Below are 15,450 nucleotides of genomic sequence, written 5' to 3' on the forward strand. Positions count from 1 at the left end.
ATAGAAAAAGAAAGAAAGAAAGAAAGAGAGAAAGAAAGAAAGAGAAAGAAAGAAAGAAAGAAAGAAAGAAAGAAAGAAAGAAAGAAAGAAAGAAAGAAAGAAAGAACAATTTCCTCTTTAGTATTAGTTCAAATTCACTTGGCCCTCTGTTACAGTGGAAATTTCATGTCTATGTAAAATGTAATCAAGGCAAGGACACCGTGAGCTAATTGTAGACCTATGACTGAATAGCATAGCTAGTTAAAATGACAAACATGTTTTACCGACAAAGAGTGGAATGCCATATTATTCATCTGCCTCCACAGGAGTAATTAGAGGAAGACTCAGCAGTTCTGATTGTAACTTCACTAAGGCTTCTTCCATTCACAACAATGACATCTTCTGTTCCTGCCCTCCTTTTATTCTCCCTTCTACTCTCTTCTCTTGAGAGTTTTCTTCTCACCATTTCTCTGCTTTCAGCTCAATCTGGAGCTGCATTCGAGCATGTCCGGTTTTGGCCAACTGTGGCTTTACTTTTCCTTTGAAGGCGGGGCTTCGGGGCTATTTGTTCTTCTGTGTTGGAAAGAGGATCTTTGGCCAGCGCCTCCTAGGGAAAAACACATCGACTTCCTGTGGAGGTGACTCTTAGATTGTGGCCTGTGTCCAGTAAGAGGAGAGGAGGGCAGTGACGAGCGATGTGATTGGCTGGCTGATTGTTCAGAGAAGCACAGATCAACAGATGGCAGGAGAGTGCAGGGGGGCCTCTCTAGCAGGATGTGTGTGTGCTTTTTTCCTTTTTTTAAACATTGGTTAATATATAAAGCAGAGAGTTATCATGTTTTTTCCTGACCATATTTTAATTATGAAAGGAAAAATCATGGGACACACTTACTTTGCATGTTTGTAAACATGATAAGTGGGTAATGAAATCAGTGAGGATGGAATTATTCTAATAGTCATTGGGAACTAGGAGTTACTCTTCAGCTCTGGAAATTCTCTCAGTGACGTTTGGGATCAGTACAAGCAGGTGTTGTTATCTAAATGTTTATCTGTTATCTGGTATTAGTGGTGTGAAATGAAAGAATGACCAATAAAGAGGGGAAACTTCAAAAATGAAGTAAGTAAAGACTTGCATTTGCCACATTTCGGGTTTGGGCAGGGCCTTTGCCTCTGTGCTGACTCACACTTTTGTGACATTTCTTTGGTTCTGACCAGCTTTTACTCGGCTTTACTCAGGCAGATCTGATTTTACAGAACCCCCCCCCCACCCCCAAAAATGGCAGCTGGTTATTTTTACACTTAAAAGAAACAGTTCCTTAACAACATAAATGTATACTGTCAAAGAAATTATATATACAGTATGTTATTCACAGAATTTTGATGTATAAAATTTTATTACAACAGTTAAACTCATGGGCGCTGTCGTCTCACAACAAGAAGGTCTTGGGTTCGATTCCCGGCCAGGCGGCCGGGATCCTTTCTGTGTGAAGTTTGCATGTTCTCCCCAAGTCTGCATGGGTTTCCTCCAGGAGCTCCGGTTTCCTCCCACAGTCCAAAGACATGCAGGTTAGGTGAATTGGAGACACTAAATTGCCCCTAGGTATGAATGTGTGTGTGAGTGTGTTTGTCTGTGTGTCTGCCCTGTGATGGACTGGCGACCTGTCCAGGGTGTTTCCCTGCCTTTCGCCCTATGAGCGCTGGGATAGGCTCCAGCACCCCCCGCGACCCTAATCAGGATAAGCGGCTTAGATAATGAGTGAGAGAGTGAGTTAAACTCATTTCTCAAGAAAGACACTCAATAGAAAATTGCATTTTTTTTATCGTTGATAGTCCCAAGGTCACTAAAGGTATTCTTGAACATCTAAAGAATGCCTCTGATTGGTCTGACATTGCTTTTCATGTGAAATACAGGTCCGTGTGCAAGTGATACTCAAAACCTGAGGCACTCAGGATGAAAGACGGCATTCTGGGACCAGCTGATGTCTTTCTTTCCCACTTCCACACCCACATTTGAGACACAAACTCTACTTTCTGAGGAAAGAAAACCAACTGTCACTGTTTTCACATGAGGGTGAAAAATTCAGATAGAGAACTGTACCCTGATTTCCTGTGACCCCCTGCACCTCAGACCTTTCCGAAATTTGAGATGGATGAGGTCTGAAAGGGGAATAAAGGGCTCTTTGAGAAGGCAGGAACTTTGAACTGGAAATATCTTTCAATTTTCCAAACTGTTGCCTTTCTCTGCTCTTCTCTGGTTCTCTTCCCTCTGTTCATAGTGTGTGATAAAGAAGAAAAAAAATATTGATGTGTCATCACAAATAAAAATAAAGCAGGATGACAGAGTGCATTTTCAACTACAACTCCAATGCAATTTTTCAACTGAACAACTCTATGGTCTGATTAATCTGTGCGCATATGAGTGATGAGAGGCTGTTTTGTATGTGTCCAGTGTTGGGTTTTAATGACATAAATTAAGAATTTCAGCAGTGTTGGTTGGTGGTGAGGTTGGTTGGTGGTGGTTGGAGAGAAATGGTGCATTTTTTGGCCTCAAACTGGTCAGTAATATTGAAATACGGAAACAGGCTGAGTGTGACTATGAGTATTATATTAAAAATCAATCATGAATATTATATATGATCCAATTAAATCAGCTTAGACCCTTCCTTTGATTTCACTGGATTGTAATGTTGATTTGAAAAGGTTTGTAAAGATGTTTAAACATTCAAATCTTTGAAATACAGGTAGTGGGGGTTTTAAATTCCTTGTAATCTCAGAAATACTGTAATAATTTGCTTTACCCTTTTTCATCATCATGTTTCTTAGCATGTGTCTGAAGTCTGCAGCTAATCACAGACGTATAGTATTGTTACAGGTCAGCAAGAGACCACTGCAGCAGCAAGTCTGACATTTCCAAAGTTCAACGAGTGTGTGCGTGTGTGTGTGTGCGCGCGTGTGTGTGCGTGTGCATGCGTGTATGCATGTGTGTGTGTGTATGTGTGTGTGTGTGTGTGTGTGTGTGTGCGCATGTGTGTGCACGTGGTTACTTTTCCATGTCGTCTGACCTTCAGAGCAGAGAAATACTTCTAAGAACTAAAGGAGTCAAACATGTGCCTTTTGTTTGTCGTTGGTAAAAAGAAGTCACACTCCCACTGTATGGCAATAAATTAAAATGTGAAATTAGTGTAACATGAATTCATTTAAAATTAGCCAGGGATTTAAGAATTTGGAAATTTAGGTCTTACTCAACAGGAAACTGGATTCCAGACAGATTTGACAAGTGAATCTTTCCATCTCTCTCTCTTTCTATCTCTCTCTCTCGCTCTCTCTCTCTAAAAACATTTCAAAAGTCATTGCAGATGAAGACAGACAAAAACAGACAAACCCAGATTGAGCTTGAGCCTTAGAAAACAAAACCAGTAACCAATACTACAGTAAATTCGCTGATAGGGAAATACATCAATGTTATTTGAAAGAGCAAGGAGTGTTACTGAAGTGGTCACTGGGCACAGAGATGAGTGTGTATACACTGGATGTGTGTGCGTGCGTGCGTGCGTGTGTGTGTGTGTGTGCGTGTAGTGCCTGCAGCACTGATTCCCATTGGTACATATATTTTGTACACTGAACTGCTGTAGGACATTAGTGCTCAGTACTGTAAAAGCAGTAAATGCACGTGTGTGTGTGTGTGTGTGTGTGTGTGTGTGTGTGTGTGCACGCGTATGTGTGCATGTGCGTATGTGTGCGTGTGTGTATATGTGTGTGTGTGTGTGTGCGTGTGTGTATGTGTGTGTGTGTGTGTGTGTGTGTATGTATGTGTGCGTGTGTGTATGTGTGTGTGTGTGTGTGTATGTGCGTGTGCGTGTGCTTGCACGTGTGAGTGTGTGCGCGCGTGTGAGTACACACGTGTGTGTGTGTGTGTGTATGAGTGTGTGTGTGTGTTTGTGTGTGTGTGTGTGTGTGCGTGTGTGTATGTGTGTGTGTGTGTGTGTGTGTGTGTGTGTGCGCGCGCGTGCGTGCGTGTATGTGTGAGTGTGTGTGTGTGAGTGTGTGTGTGTGTGCGTGTGCATGTGCATGTGCGCATGCGCGTGCACGTGTGAGTGTGCGTGCGTGTGCGTGTGCGTGTGTGTGTGTGTAAAGCAGGCAGATGAAGAGAAAGGAAACATGCTGAGGCCATAGAGTTAGTAACAGGGTGAGGTGGTGTTGGCAGAAAAAAGAAAAGAAAAGAAAAGAAAGGAAAAGAAAAGAAAAATAATGCCTCCATTTAAAACCACCCATCTCTTCTCCTCAGTGACCGGAAGAGAGAGAGAGAGACTATGTGCCAGGTTCTATCAGAGTGGGAGGGAGAATGTTAGGGCACAACAGAGAACTCAGTACAGCTGAAATTACACAGAACCTTTTTCATAACTCAGAAATTATTTGAAAGACGGGCTGTTTGGAATGAAGGTTCTAAAGCTTTTGGGATTTGCTCTAATGATGGTGAGTGAATGCACATCTCCAGTGCTCATGGCATGAGTTGGAAACTCACTTCTTGTCAATTATTTTGATGATTTTTTTTTTTGTGTTTCTCAAAGTAAACTTAAAAAAGAAGTCTTTCCAGGTCGAGAAATTAATTGTTGAATTGTCTTTGTTCTGACAAACTCTTGGGGTTGATGATCATTGTGAAACTGGAGCATTGACTCAGACACTTGGATGAAAACCTTAGAAAACCTTAAAAGTGGAGCAGACAGAGTGGTGTGATAAGATCTATGTGTGTGAGGAAACATATCAATACCTGTAAGCCCTAAGGTTTATTTTCTGATCCATTTTGGTGACTTTAAGGTCAAAGTCTTAGGGTTTCCCATCAAAGCTGTGGATGATCTAGGTTAAGACTGAACACTCACGTCCAAAGCAACACCCATTGAAAATGTGATGACACTAAACAAAAATCAATACATGTGTTCAAAAATAAAGCTGACTGGGCAAAGGTGATCTCAAAATGAATCTGCCTGTGCATGAGTGTGTGTGTGTTTGTGTGTGTGTGTGTGTGTGTGTGTGTATGTGTGTGTGTGTGTGCGTGCATGTGTTTGTGCGCGCATATGTGTGTACGAGAATACTGAATCCTTATTTCCAAACACCAAATATTCAATATTCCCAAATGGTTATGAGAATTTGCAGCTTTGTTTTCGCAGTGAGTGTGTCCTTAACAATGACACATTACACAAATAGAGTTTTTCTGTTGCTGTTCTTTTGGTTGCGATGGACTGGCAACCTGTCCAGGGTGTTTCCCCTCCTTTCTACCAATGAATGCTCGGACAGGCTCCATCACCCCTCATGACCGTAATTAGGATAAGCGGCTAAGATAATGAATGAGTGAGTGAGTGTTCTTTGGGTTATTTTTAGGGCAGTTTGATTAACAGTTTATTATGATTTTTAACATTACAGTAGAATTGTATGATACCATGTATAAAACTTTACTGATTTACACTCCTTTGTACAAAACCTCTGAGACATCACCTGTTTTCAAAAACTAAAACAGAATTCAGGTTATGTTTTTTTTTTAAGTGCGAATGACTTAATGGAGATATGAACACTGTACACTGCATCATAGTAGATGGTTGGAGATGTTAGATGGTTAGAGTTGTTAGAGTGCTAGAGATGTTAGACGGTTAGAGATGTTAGATGGTTAGAGGTGGTGGAGTGTTAGAGATGTCTGATGGTTAGACATGTTAGAGTGTTTGAGATGTATAGTAAACACTTTGTAGCTCAATCAAACCTTAAGAACACACTTTGCCAAATGTATCAATTTTAAGTGTTGAGTTTATACCAACTTTCCCCAGTGTCTTGTGTGTCAGTATGTAGGCATGAGCTTTTTTGGTATCTGTACACTCACTCATCATTCAGACTGTTTAAAATTCATTTACATACACACTCACAGACACAGACACAGACACACACACACGCACACACACATGCACACACACACACACACACACACACACACACACACACACACACACACAGTATGATGAGGCATAACTATGCATCCTACAGCTATGAGATTATGAAACTTTAGAGAAGAAATGTCAAACTTGCATGTAAATGAAAGACAGCATTCATGCTATTTTTCAGCTGCGATCAGTTGTGACAGCGTGTCAGGTAACTATACATGACTGATTCAAAGGTTTTGCTTTCTGTCTCATTTCTCAGTGTCAGGCTTTTTTGCCAGAACACTACAGCTGTCCTCAACCCACACACTCACACTACACTAATACACACACACACACACACACACACACACACACACACACACACATACAGACGCTCTCCAACCATTTTGTGAGACTTCGACATTTTCACCTTTCTCTCTCCCCCTCTCTCTCCCTCTCTCTCTGTTTCTCACTATTTTATTCCTCAAAGAATGAAAGCATGAAAAATGAAGCATTAATCAAAGGTAAAGGACAGAGAGGAAAGCTTGTTTCAAATCCATTCTCTGCATGCACCATTAGGCCTGTCATTCACTCTGTCATCTCACTCCTTCAGCAGGGGGAGCGTGTGTGTCTTCTCTAAGCGCTCTGTTATGTTGGCCCATTTTACTGCAAACCAAACCATCCAGTGGCTCTTGGTGTCTTTAATTCATAAACAGAGGAGGGATTCTCTCTGTCTGTCGGTCTGAAGAGAGGTGTTCTTTGTTGATGCAGAGCTGTGGAGTACAGAATGAACATGCTAAGTGTGGAAATCTGTCCAGACATCAACAAAGGTACAACACCATGATTAACTCATATTGCATAAATCATTCATAGCTTCGTGGGACGGGCAATTTGATTGGAGGAGCCTCTGATTCCATTTTTTTTTTTGCATATTCAAGCATATAGTTACACATGCTGATCCCATACTAAATGGAAATACACAACATATGTATATGATTTAACCATAAAATCTATAAATGATGTATAAGCATTGCTGAACGGGGCACTTGGGGGATGGGGTTGCGAGGTTTGGGGGGGGGGGGGCTGCCTGCATGATACTGGTGGCTTTGTGCAGCTCTGTGCTGACCAAAAGAATGTTTTCCCCACTAACATCCATTTGGAATGTGTTCTGACCAAATCACACGTTTTCAAACAGAACGCTTATATTACATTTTCTTTACCTCACAGCATTCAAAAGACCTGGTCAAGACTCCAACATTGTTTCACTTTTATTTATTTACTTATTTTGTGGTGGTGGTGGGGTTTTTTTTTTAGATGGATTCAACATTGTTGTGTCCACATGTGTCCATGTCATCCTCTGCATTTTGTCACATGGACCCTCCTGCTCCATTCACAGGTGGCGTTAAATTATCTCACTGGTCCCATCTGCATGGCCTGAAGTGGAAGTCTTTGTTAGCAACCTTCATGTGCCATGACACAGTTTCCACTGATATGATTAAATGGGCAAAATCCATAGTAGTGTCCACTTACTGTTATGGCTTTGCATTATGCATTATGAACTTTATATGACTCAGAAAATTCCCACATCCTAGGAAACCGTTGCAGAGCGTGCGAGTAGTTTGTTGTTGTTGCTGTTTTTATAGGTTATTAGTTCACTGAAAATCATATTGGGCTATAGTACTAACAGTTTGCCTTCTGCTCAAAAGTTTTGAATGACACATGGACTTGTAATAAGCAATACGAGGACACCTGTATGAACAGAAAGACCTGATTAAACCTCAAGTTAATTTGCATATGCAAACGAGGGTCTCCTCAAGAGCCCTGTTACCTGTGTTAGCTGTACAGCTGCTGATGACGGGGGAGGTTATAACACACACTGAATATTAACTATGCAAGCCCTGTGTTCAACTTCACACACACACAAACACACACACACACACACACACACAGAGTAGCTGTCCTTAGCTTTGCCCTCACACCAGCTCTCCTGCAGACCTGCAATGAGCATCTGTTACTCAACTCACCTCTGTAGAATCCCCATGCAGACTAAATACAAAACATGTCTAGTAGTTACACTCACACTCACACACACACACACACACACACACACACACACACACAGTCATCTCAGTGGGGATCTTCGACACTAACAGAATCTGCCTGTTACGGCCGGTCACCAGCTCGTAGCATAAAGGGGGAGACGCACACGATAATAGGTCTAAATCTAGGGGTTTTTATTATTCAAAACATGTAGACAAAGAATGTAACAAAGCGAGTTGAGGTAGCGAAGCGGGAACACCATCACATTGTGCTGGGATGGACCGGTATCCTCTAGAACACCCATGCGCGTCTCGCAGGAACGGTGCCAGGAGGGTCTACAAATAGGCTCGTCCCACAGGTTTCAGGTCCACCTAATCAACAGGTTAGAAAAAAATACCAAAACAAAACAAACAAAAACATAATCGCCACCAGAAGGGGTTGTCAGTGCTGCCTAGCTGCTATTATTTAGGCGGCCACCAGGACTGGGGAACGGAACACTGCCCATTTTGTATTGCTGGGGAGAGGTAGGGTTGAACCCTGACCTCACTGTTTTCAGAAATTAAAAATAAGTCTGGGTTTTAAGAATTAGCCTGAATTCAAACAGTCAAAAGATCTGAAAAGATCTTAGCTAAGCATCTGAATGGAAGAGGAATGAGAGAATTGTCCTGCTTTAAAGAAAATGGAACAAATTGGGAAATTTACTTGACAGATAAAAATGCTGATACGTTGGCTTGGCTTGAATATCAGTCACATTCCTTGATTTATATTTTTGATATCTTAAAAAACTATTTTTCATACAGTATCACAACCTTGTGCATTTTACTGAATTAGTTTTCAGAAACAAGAGCTTCACAGCAACACCAGAGAGTAATGTATGAATATAAAATGAACATTAATCTCTTCCCTCTCATTTCTCCTTTAATTCCTCTGAATCTCTGTACACAATGCTTTCATTTGAGTCTGTGTTACCGACTGCTGACTCAGCAGAAAGCCCTCAGTGCCCAGCACAAAGAGCCTTTGATGAAGAAAAGGTTTCACTCTGGTGTTGATACACTGCCAAAATGGAAAGAGAGGGAGAGAGAGAGGGAATTTCTCCAACGTATGCTAAGGAAGCCATCATCACTTACACTTCAGATGATTTGGAAAATGTTCCGTATCCCAGCAACCTGTTTCACAGCTATTAAAGTTCTGTATGTCTGTGTCGCAGTATTTGTAAATCTATATCATTTTTGTGTGTTTGCGTTAACAGTATTCATGAATTTGGTGCTGTGTCTTAGGCAATCGATCAGGTGTTGTCATCCTTATGGATATTTGTCAGTAAAGCTGATTAACATCAGGCATTAAGTTCAAGTTCAAGTTCAAGTTTATTTAGAGCCCAATATCACTGTTTACAGTCTCAAGGGGCTTTACAGGCCACAACAGTCAAATCAAAATATGACGGCACCCCCTGACTTAATCCTCATGGCGGGCAAGAAAAAACTCCCCAAAAACCCAAGAGGGAAATGGGAAAATGGGAGAAATCTTGAGGAGGACCACAGAGAGAGGAGACCCCTCCTTGGTCAGACAGGTGTGCAATAGGTGCCGACCACGTGGGCAGTTACAGCTGAAAATAAATTGGGGCATGAACAAAGGGGATGGTGATGTAGACAGGAGGCTGATGGGGGATGGAAGATGATGACACCAGGATGGATCAGTCCACAGGGCGGGAGGAGTCAGGATCACTTTTCAGTTTTCAGCCTTGACTTAAACATAGAGACTGTGTCTGAGTCTCAAACATTAATTGGGATGCTATTCCATAACTGTGGGGCTCTGTAAGAGAAGGCTCTGCCCCCTGCTGTAGCCATCATAACTGCCCCCTGCTGTAGCCATCATTAGCAGTTGTTTCCCCCCCCCCCCCCCCCCCCCCCCCCCGGGATATATGGGGGAGTGTTTCTGACACACCTTCATAAAGCTGTCATTAACACCAATGAATCCCACTCATTAAAACATTAATGAGCACTGAATAAACAGGGTCTTTGGAGGATGGGAGGGGGGCTGTCCTCCTAAAGCCCTTAATTGTTTGCCCCTTTGGGCTCTAGTTGTCTGGCCCTTGTGGGAAAGAAAAGGCTGTGTATAAATGTCATCACACATCAGTCTGTGGACACCCCCACCCTGCTACCCCCCACCCCCCGCTCCCAACGCCCCAGAATTTCATTACTGCCATGATTCCAGGACAACTCCTACACTCGTGTGTGTGTGTGTGTGTGTGTGTATGTGTGTATGAGAGAGAGAGAGAGAGAGAGAGAGCGAGAGAGAAAGAGAGAGAGTGAGAGAGAAAGAGAGACCTAATACACCTACACCCACAAGAGACCCACACCCAATACATTCTCTCTTAAACACTTGTCTCTAGTCAAATGAATTTGAAAGGTATAACACTATTCAGATTAAAGAAATGAAAGAATCTTTAATGAATGCATGGGGAAAGCTTCAGTGAAGATGTTAAAGGGAAACTGCACCAGCTAGTCAGCAGTAATCCAGTTATAGATCTCTCTCAAACCTCACTGTCAAAAGAGCCTGCATCCAAGATGCCCTGTCTCTCTGGATTTCTCTATAACAGCAAATCTACACAACACACACCTTGGCTCTAGTGTGTGGTGACCCTGCTCTTCTCTCTGTCACACACACACACACACACACACACACACACGTGTTTGCATGATGAATGAGATGAGCGTGAGTGGGGATTTGGCATTAATGAAACCTCAGCATTAGATTAGTCTGTGATTTATGCTGATAACAGCACTCTGATTTGGCAGGAGGAGGTTTCTGCAGTGTAATGCACATGCACACACACACACGCACACACACACAAACATACACACACATCCATTAATGTACATCATGTTTAACTGAGTGGCAGATATAAGGCTGTGTGAATGAGACCATAACTCATATTAAATTACATTACTGAGTCTGCTGTGCAGATCTATGAGTCCTAGGCAATGCTAAGACAGTTTGGTTGTGATAATGCATTAGATAGCATTGTTGCTAAAGTCATACCTTACCAGTGTGGATAACAGAGGATCAGTGGATAAGATTACAGCCCTCTAAGAGCCATCATTAAAGTGCTCAAGTGCAGGACTGTGTATGTACATCCATTTTCTATGGACACAGATTATATCTTGCCCTCGCTCTCTCTCTCACACACTCACTCACACTCACTCTCTCTCTCTCTCTCTCTCCCTTGTGTGTGTGTGTGCATCTGTGTGTATACCCTGATCTCAAGTATGAAACATCCCAGTGCATTTTGAGGTTAAAAGAAAAGTGCGGCATCTTTTGTTCTTTCATTCTGGGCACTATCAGTTTGTACAGCCATCAAGCTCTTTGTCTTTCTTTCAGTATTCCTTTGCAGCATGCTGATTGGTCAGACTGTTGACCAGGCAAGACCAGCAGGGTGGTCTTTCACAGCTAGTCAGTCACATGTGGTCTCTAAGTGACATGCTGCAGTCAACCAATCATGCCAGAAAGAAAACTTTGGACCAAACCTGGACCTTTCCCTAACCAAGCCACATAAACCTGGACCCTTACCTCACCAACCTACGCAAGCCTGGACTCTTATCTAACCATCCAACAAAAACCTGGACCTTACCTAACCAATCCACACATACATGGACCTCACCTAACCAGTCTACACAAACCTGTACCTTCCCTAACCAACCCCCACAAACCTGGACCCTTACAAACCTACACAAACCTGACCTTTATATCATCAGCCAACACAAACCTGACTCTTACATCACCAACACACACAAACCTGGACCCTTACCTCACCAACCCACACAAACCTGGACCCTTACTTCACCAACCTACGCAAACCTGGACCTTACCTAACCAATCCACACATACCTGAACCTCACCTAACCAATATACGCAAACCTGAACCTTCCCTAACCAACACACACAAACCTGGACCTTACTTAACCAACCCCCACAAACCTGGACCCTCACCAACCCCCACAAACCTGGACCATCACCAGCCCACACAAACCTGGACCCTTATCTCACCAACCCGAACAAACCTGGACCCTAACCTAACCAACCCAAGCAAACCTGGACCTTTCCTAACCAGCCTGTGGAAATCTGGACTTCTTCTTAGCCAATCTGCCTCTAAACTATGCATGCAAAAAGATCCCACATTCCCACATCCCGTACTCCCGTACGGAGGAAAGAGAGTGTTAGCTAGATTCAGGTGGTGACAGATGGTGAAGAGACAGCTAAGTCTACAAACAGCATTAGGCTGACAGTGTAGATGTTTCGGGATCAGACTTTGGACTGGTTTTCCACAGAATCACTTACACATGGGACTAGTACACTGGTTGTTTTGCAGGAAGTCTTTCCACTGAACTTAACAAGATCATTTTCCAGCCACAGATGAAAACTTGAATGAATTTATAGAGTCCTGTATGTTGCTACTATGAGATGACGGCTTCCTTAACCCATGTTGGGGGGGGGGGGGGGGGGGGTGTCATTAGTCTTTCTCTCTCTCTCTCCATGATGCCCAGAGGACATGACATCCCCTAACCCTTTGTCGTGATGGATGCCTCTGTCACCATGGTGACCAGAGTGACTGATGGGGTGATTACACCAGCATGTCCCCTGCCAGCATGAGCACCCCCCCCCCCTCCGCACACTCCACCCTGAAATAAAAGAAAGAATAAAAGGGAATGGAGAGAGAGAGAGAGAGAGAGAGAGAGAGAGAGCAGAAAACATGATCCTTTCTCTGAAGAAGTCCTTTGTATCTCAGGCACGATGTTGAGCTACAGAGAATCAGTAAGAGCATAAAGCCCATGCTTAACAAGAGAGACCAGGCGCCTCATTCTCTCTGTCTTATTAAATCTTTCACATCTCACTTCATAAATAACTCAACACAGAAGATCTGAATTTAGGGCCAAGGACTGTCACTGTTTCAGATATTCACGTGTCATAAATATACGTAGTTAAACTAGGCTTGATCTCCTAGTCACAAATTTTCTCTGAAACAAAAGCCGCTGAGATCAGTTTAGTTTCTATTTAATTTATTCATGAAAACAGGTGACGGATGGCTTTACATCTGCTCCAGATAAATTCTTCCATTACTTTACAGTTACTTCAAAGAATTTCCAATTCCCCCTTTTTTTTTTGTATTGGCACCGCTAAAAACACCATGTACCTCAGAAACATATAGCCCATTTTATAGCCATATTCAGAGGCATTCTAGATAATTCTGAACAGATACTATGAATGAAGCGTTATGAAATTTTTATGTTACAAACTGATATGACAGAAAAAAATTTTAAATGAACAAAATCAGTGTTGTGATACTGTTATTTGTCACAGGACACATCTGACATTCCAGGCTGTCTCCTGTTATGTTAAACTCAATTAGCTGTGCATAATTTTGCATATGATTTTAATGTAAGAAAGACGAATGGAATCATTCTCTTGCAGGACCATGAGGGGTCTCTGAGAATTGGATTAAAGTTGATTCGATTAGAGTTAATCTCACAGGACTGTTTCATTTCAGGACAACGCTTACCAACATCTGGGTTAAAACTCCATCGATTTTTAAAAATTTCGCAACATTCGTTCTGCTGGTTTTCAGTTGATAAGCATCTGTAGCCCATCCTGGATCTGTCAGTGAATCACTTTAGAATAGGATATATATTCTGAATGAAATACGAAGACTGATTTGATGATGAGAAATGTCCATCAGAAAAGACCATGAGCAGCAAGGACAGAGCTGGAGGTTTTGCCTTTCTGTAGCCCAAATTAAAATGTGATCTTTCTCAAGTGCTTTTGTTTCAAATAAAGCTTAAAACACTATACTGTTCTAAACTTTAAAAACCCTAAATCACCGACCAGTTCATATCGTAATGATAAATGAATGACAAGCATTTCTGAAGTCCACTCTGTGCTGAATTTCAGGAACACAGCTTCTGTAATCTGAAAATCTGTGTGGATACATGTGTGTGTTTGTGTTTGTGTGTGTATGTGTGTTCTCTCTTTCAGTGACTTTCTCTCAGAGACATGGTTGGATACGGCCGTTGTAAATCGCCTACTCTAGCTTAAGAGGTCAGATTATATATTTATTTATGCATTTATATATATATTTATTTATTTATTCCACTGAAATTCAGGATTTATCCATCTGTCAGTCAGGATGTAACGCCGGACCGCGGCCAAGCTGCTGTCATTAAAACCTTTCCAATGAAAGTGTCGCGCCAGATGGACACAGCTCATGGGGAGCAGTCAAAGCCAAGATACTAAGCGTAGGTTTACGCAGGTGACTGGTCAGCGCTGCACAGTTAAACTGGAGAGCAGGCTGGGGTCGTAATTGTGGTTAACTGCCTACTGTTAGAGACAGTTAATTACAGTCTGAGGCATTCCGCTCTAACAGTGAAGTGGCTTGTTTTCGAGCAATTGTAAAATCAGAGAAGCGGTCATTCGCTTGATGTTAGTTTACGATGCTGTAATTCTGATACAGTGTACTTTCTGATACGCGGGCACCATTGGTGCGAATTGGCAGATCTGTTTTGAGCGCGTATGCCATAGAGCTAATTTCACGCAGTAATACACAGCCATGCAACACACACAAACACGCAGCGTTGGAAAACTCAGTGTAACATGCACAGTGCCTCTGAGCGATGAAAAACAGAAGATGCACACATAGCGGTATGAGATCATTGATTGTGGTGACGGATGGAGATGACTGATTTTAACAGGATGAAATCGTTATATTGAGTTGTGGGGGTGATCTGCTTTTGAGTCTTGATTTATGCAATGATGCCACAATGAGCTGATCTCCGTACTTCGTTACTGAAAATCTGATTACGAAGAACCTTCCATTCAATTCATTACAATTCGCATTAGGTTTTTCCATACACTAACACAAAACTCAACATTTCATACACATACAGGTATCATATGCCTCTCTAGCTGTTTCTGGTTGTCCTGTCCACACACACACACCGCTGGCCGCTTGAGTTATTACCTCGATATGTTTTCTGATACAGCCTCTTTGTCCTGGACAAATCCGGAATGTCGGCATCTGACTGGTCCATTTGTTTTCCCATTAGGGGAAGGTCACCTGTCAGTTGTACTGGCCTACAGCTGAGCATGGGAAAACAGATCTGTCTGCTTTTCACTTGACAGTTCAGAGAGTGGTTTAGCTAGCTTTACAAACGCACAATAAACCTCTGTATATCTTCGTTCGGCCTATTCTCAGCTGCTGCTCACAAAGACGCTTTCATGAGACAACAAACACCGACAACGTACAACAGCTGGATCACTGGAAATACTAACGACAATAACCATACAGTCCGTAGTGAGAATATCAGCTATAAAAAATGTATGATATTGACTTCATTTGTAAACGTTACAAAGGACCCCTTTACCAAATTGCAGAATATGCAAAAAGCATGAAACACCAAAACTTTCTCCATGTGCGTCTGAGACACAATTCATTTCCCTGTAACCAAACTTTAGGATTCCTGACTGAAACCTGGAACAG

Source organism: Chanos chanos, chromosome 1, assembly GCF_902362185.1.
Source record: "Chanos chanos chromosome 1, fChaCha1.1, whole genome shotgun sequence".
Lineage (NCBI taxonomy): Eukaryota > Metazoa > Chordata > Actinopteri > Gonorynchiformes > Chanidae > Chanos > Chanos chanos.